Source organism: Trachemys scripta, chromosome 6 (genome assembly GCF_013100865.1).
Source record: "Trachemys scripta elegans isolate TJP31775 chromosome 6, CAS_Tse_1.0, whole genome shotgun sequence".
Taxonomy (NCBI): domain Eukaryota; kingdom Metazoa; phylum Chordata; order Testudines; family Emydidae; genus Trachemys; species Trachemys scripta.
The window spans coordinates 7,041,127-7,047,126 of record NC_048303.1 but is presented as its reverse complement, the minus strand read 5'-3'; positions in this window follow the sequence as shown (position 1 = coordinate 7,047,126).

Here is a 6,000-nt window from a genome sequence, read left to right as displayed (position 1 = left end):
TACGTTTTACTTCAATTTACATATTTAAATATGCAGCATTTCTGCCTGATCTCCAAAAAGAAAAAGTCACTAAATTCCTGGCAGGATTATTTCCTTTTTTTTTTTTTTTTTTTGGCTAGGGACTGTGATTTGAATAACAACTGGGGAGAGAAAGCAGAAGTTCTGTAGTGCTTTTCATAAACGAAATTAGCAAGTTTCTACAATTTAAAGGTTCTATTTGTAATTCTAAAAACCTTTTTACATTCCCCTTGCTTAGCTTGGGGCATGAATATAAGGGCTAGATGTTTGCTTTGCTTCTTGCTAAAGGATAAAAGATAACTAAATGCTGAATTTACAAAATACTTGCCTGTTGTGAGTTTAATGCACAAGCACCGTATTAATAACATCTCTGGATCTTAACTGAATATCTGTGAAGCCACTTTGCCCTATATAGGAAAAATCTATATTGTTTAATTCTACAACCTCTCAAATTATATCCACAAGTATTCAGCATTAAAACCTGCTTGAAATTTGAATTGCAAATGCGGAATTTTCCATCCAGTGTTCTAGTCTGTCACACAGTGAAAAGCACACAAACAAAGAGAAGTCACAAGTATAATTAGACAGAAACCTTTTGCAGTGGCCCTTGGTGATGCCAAATCTATGGGTCCTGAGCTACAGACCTCATGAGGAAAGGAGTATCGTCTAACGGTTAGAGCTGGGAATGTAAGTCAGGACTCCTGGATTGTTTTCTGAGTTGCACCACTAATGTGCTGTGTGAACTTATGTGGTTCAATCTCTCTGGGCCACTGCTTCTCTATCTTTAAAATGGGAGCACTAATAGTTATGGTGTCTATCACTCAGGAATGTGTAGACCATAATTAAAGTTTATAGGGATTTTTGCTTTGAGATTTTTGGTCAATCACATAGTCAGCAAGAGATTTGGAATTCCTCCTCCCCATACGTTCACACTCTCCAGCCACTTGCAAACAAGAGCAGGTATTATGAAGTGCAAAATATTATTATGAGGTCGGTACTCGAATAGTGTGCAGGATGGATGACTGGAAACAAAAGAGCATCTGAATTTCTAGTGCCATGAACATAATTGCAGTTTTACAAGAAGAAAAACAGAAAGAAGCAGCAAACAGTTGTTATCAGAGCACCTGCTGCCTTCTTGTACTTCTGGTTGACATTGCCTTGGGGTGGGGTTGGCACAATATAGAATGTTAGTAGATGCAGGATACAGAACCTCCGGGGTTAACATTGTATACCCCATTAATCATCCAAAAGGCTAGCCTCTCATACAATGCATCTCCACTTTAGAAAATCTAGTGGAATTACCATGGCATCAACCCATGAGATTATACTGACATTTGCATTTCAACAAATAATAAAATCTATAATCTTTATGCAGCCAGTGCCACTCTCCATATGTTACCTATTCTTTTATTAGTTCTTTATCTTTTTTTTTAATTTGACACACAGAAAATAAGAAATCTAATTCCCATTGCAAATCAATCTAACAAACAACAACAGTAATGATAAAAGGACTTCAGGTTTGATCAAGGATCACAATCCAGTTATTTTACCCTCCCCTGGTTCTAACACTCTTGTGTTTCTACTTTCTATGCTGTATCTGCCTTTGAATCTACTGAGGTTGACTGAACCCTTTATTTCATTCCAAGCTTCTTGCTCTTGGTGGGAGTGGACACAGCTCAGAAGGGTTTTATGGCCAAAGAACCCAGAGCTCCTGTTAACTTCAAGAGTTTCAACATCTTTGAAAAACCACCCCTTTAGCTTTAGAGCAGAGATGAGCTTTAATCCACAAAATTTGGAGCTGAATGCAGATTTCAACCACTTCAAATATCATGTTCTTTTTAAGATCTGGGTTTTAAGTTCGGCTCTATATGGTCCCAATTTGTCACCTTTATTCCCAATAAGTAATAGCTTAACTGTCAATTATCACATTGATCGTACCCTTACTTGCAGGATAAAATACTACTTATTGGGAGCAGAATTGGGCCCAGCTAAAACAAGTTACAACTGCCAACCATAGGCCTAGGTATGAATTCCGAACCCCGCAGGAGCGATTTAATCCAGGGATCTGGTCCGGTTCTACCTTTCTTTTAGGGTAGTAATAAGTGGAAACTGGACTCTAGCCATGCAGAGCAGGAAGCAGAAGGGGGGGGGGCATGAGGGTGGAGGGGGGACAGGGCCACGCCTGGTTGGCACAGCCTCCCCCAGCATATGATACCCGCTGCCCATGGAGATTGGCTTATGCCCCGAAGCATGTGGTTTAATATCCCTTCCACAAAATTTTTGTTGTCATTAGGGCTGTTGATTAATCACAGTTAACTCAGGTGATTAACTCAAAAAACATGAATCACGATTAATTGCACTGTTAAACAATAGAATACCAATTGAAATGTATTAAATATTTTGGATGTTTTTCTACATTTTCAAATATATCTATTTCTATTACAACACAGAATACAAAGTGTACAGTGCTTACTTTAAATTATTTTTTATTTAAAATATTTGCATTGTAAAAATGATAAACAAAAGAAATGGTATTTCTCAATTTACCTCATACAAGTACTATAGTGCAATCTCTTTATCGTGAAAGTGTAACTTACAGATGTAGATTTTTTGTTGTTACATAACTGCACTCAAAAACAAAACAATGTAAAACTTCAGAGCCTACAAGTCCACTCAGTCCTACTTTTTGTTTGGCCAATCGCTAAGACAAAAACGTTTGTTTACATTTACAGGAAATACTGCTGCCTGCTTCTTATTTACAATGTCACCTGAAAGTGAGAACAGGTGTCCACATAGCATTTTTGTAGGTGGCTTTGCAAGGTATTTACAAGCCAGAAATGTTAAACATTCGTATGCACCTTCATGCTTCAGCCACCATTCCAGAGGACATGCTTCCATGCTGATGATGCTTGTTAAAAAAAATAATGTGTTAATTAAATTTGTGACTGAACTCCCTGGGGGAGAATTGTATGTCTCCTGTTCTGTTTTATCCACATTCTGCCATACATTTCATGTTATAGCAGTCTCGTGTGATGACCCAGCACAATTTCATTTTAAGAACACTTTCAGAGCAGATGTGACAAAACGCAAAGAAGGTACCAATGTGAGATTTCTAAAAATAGCTACAGCACTCGACCCAAGGTTTAAGAATCTGAAGTACCTTCCAAAATCTGAGAGGGACGAGGTGTGGAGCATGCTTTCAGAAGTCTTAAAAGAGCAACACTCGGATGCGGAAACTACAGAACCCAAACCATCAAAAAAGAAAATCAACCTTCTGCTGGTGGCATCTGACTCAAATGATGAAAATGAATATGCGTTGGTCTGCTCTGCTTTGGATCGTTATCAAGCAGAATCCGTCATGGTTGAAGCATGAAGGGATATATGAATTTTTAGCACATCTGGCATGTAAATATCTTGTGGCGCTGGCTACAACCGTGCCATGCGAATGCCTGTTCTCACTTTCTGGTGACATTGTAAACAAGACACAGGCAGAATTATCTCCTGCAAATTGCAGCTAAACTTGTCTGAGCGATTGGCTGACATAGGACTGAGTGGACTTGTAGGCGCTAAAGCAGGGGCGGGCAAACTTTTTGGCCAGAGGGTCGCATCGGGTTTTGGAAATTGTATGGAGGCCTGGTTAGGGGAGGGGGTCGTGGCCCTGCCCCCACCCCCTATCCTCCCCCATCCCCAGGACTCCTTTCCCATCCAATCCCCCCTGTTCCCTGATGCTCCTCCCAGGATCCCTGCCCCATCTAACCCCCCACCACCACTCCCTGTCCCCTGACTGCCCCCGGAATCCCTGCCCCTGACTGTCCCCTGCTGCCCCATCCAATCCCTCCTCTCATTCCTGACTGCCCCCCCAGGATCCCTGCCCCCATTCAACTCCCCTGTTCCCCGCCCTCTGACCGCCCCAACCCCTATGCACACCCCCGCCCCCTGACCACACTCCCAAATGCCCCTGCCCTCTATTCAACCCCCCCTGCTTCCTGCCCCCTTACTTCGCTGCCTGGTGCACCGGTGGCTGGTGGCGCTGCAGCCGCGCCGCCCGGCTGGAGCCAGCCACGCTGTCGCCACCGCGCAGCACAGAGCACCTGGTCAGGCCGGACTCTGCAGCTGCGCTGCCCCAGAAGCTCACAGCCCCACCGCCCAGAGCATTGCACTGGTGGCAGAGCAAGCTGAGGTTGCGGGGGAGGAGGGACAGCAGGGGGAGGGGCCGGGGGCTAGCCTCCCCAGCCGGGAGCTCAGGGGCTGGGCAGGAGGGTCCCGTGGGCCAGATGTGGTCCATGGGCCGTAGTTTGCCCACCTCTGCTCTAAAGATTTACATTGTTTTATTTTTGAATGCAGGGATTTTTGTAGATAATTCTACATTTGTAAGTTCAACTTTCATGATAAAGAGATCGCACTACAGGACTTGTATTAGGTGAATTGAAAAAATACTATTTCTTTTGTTGTTTACAGTGCAAATATTTAAAATAAAAAATAAATATAAAGTGAGCACTGTACACGTTTTCTGTGTTGTAAATGAAATCAATATATTTGAAAATGTAAAAAACATCCCAAAATATTTAAATAAATGGTATTCTATTACTGTTTAACAGCGCAATTCATTGCATGATTAATCGTGATTAATTTTTTAATCGCTTGACAATCCTAGTTGTCATTAATTATAACTCTGGATATCCTTGATATCTATATAAATATCACATCCCCCTTTGATGCTCTAAGTTAACCATCAGAGGGGTAGCCGTGTTAGTCTGAATCTGTAAAAAGCAACAGAGGGTCCTGTGGCACCTTTGAGACTAACAGAAGTACTGGGAGCATAAGCTTTCGTGGGTAAGAACCTCACTTCTTCAGATGCAAGTTATTGGATTGGTGCAGGAATCAATGAGTGAAATTCTAAGGCCACTGTTATTCAGGAGGTCAGACTAGATGATCATAATGGTCCCTTCTGGATTTATAATATCTATGAAAACCTCAGGAAGAGATGACAGAGTCAGAGATGGAAAAGTGACGTGTATCAAATAAATAATCTCACCAGAGGAGAGTGATGAAATGAAGGGGGGTGGGGGAGTAAAAAGAAATCACAAAAAAATGCTCAGTTGCCTTCTGAAGGAAAATCAGAATTCCAGACACACTCTCTTCCTGATCTCATCAAGAAGAACAGCTGGAAGTGGGATGCAGCGACCCGGCAGATGCTGCTGCTGGGAAACTTTGCTTATGCAACTTGGCTAAACTGTTGAACAGCTGAGAGCTCAATGGTGATTTAATGCAGTAATGATTTTCATCTAGGCCAGACACCACAGTAGAATGATTCCACTTTCAGTTCCACAAATTGGGAATAAGTCCATTGAAGTTAATAAAGTGACACCAGAGTACAAACGGGGTAAGACAGAATCAGCGCCAATATTTTCTATATACTGTGGACTTTGTCCACTTCTGGATACAAAGGACCAAATGTATCCTCATTCTTCTCCGCTCCAGTGATCTGATACCAGGGGAAGAATCTGAATCCAAATCTGTGAAAATACCCCACTCCATCTATTTTTATCACCACAATTCAACTTATTAAGGTATGGTTAAGAGCACTTCTGTGCAATTGATAAGAAGATTTATTCTCTCAGTCACAGGGATTACATTTACTTGGTTTACAAATCAAATGATGAGGAGAGATGAAAAAGACTGGGACTTTTCAGTTTGGGAAAGAGACAACTAAGATATGATAGAGGTCTATAAAATCATGACTGGTGTGGAGAAAGTAAATAAGGAAGTGTTGTTTACTCTTTCTCATAACACAAGAACTAGGGGTCAGCAAATGAAATGAATTAACAGCAGGTTTAAAACCAACAAAAAGAAGTATTTCTTCACACAACGCACAGTCAACCTGTGGAACTCATTGTCAGAGGATGTTGTGAAGGCCAAGACTATAACAGGGTTCCAAAAAGGGCTAGATAAGTTCATGGAGGATAGGTCCATCAATGGCTA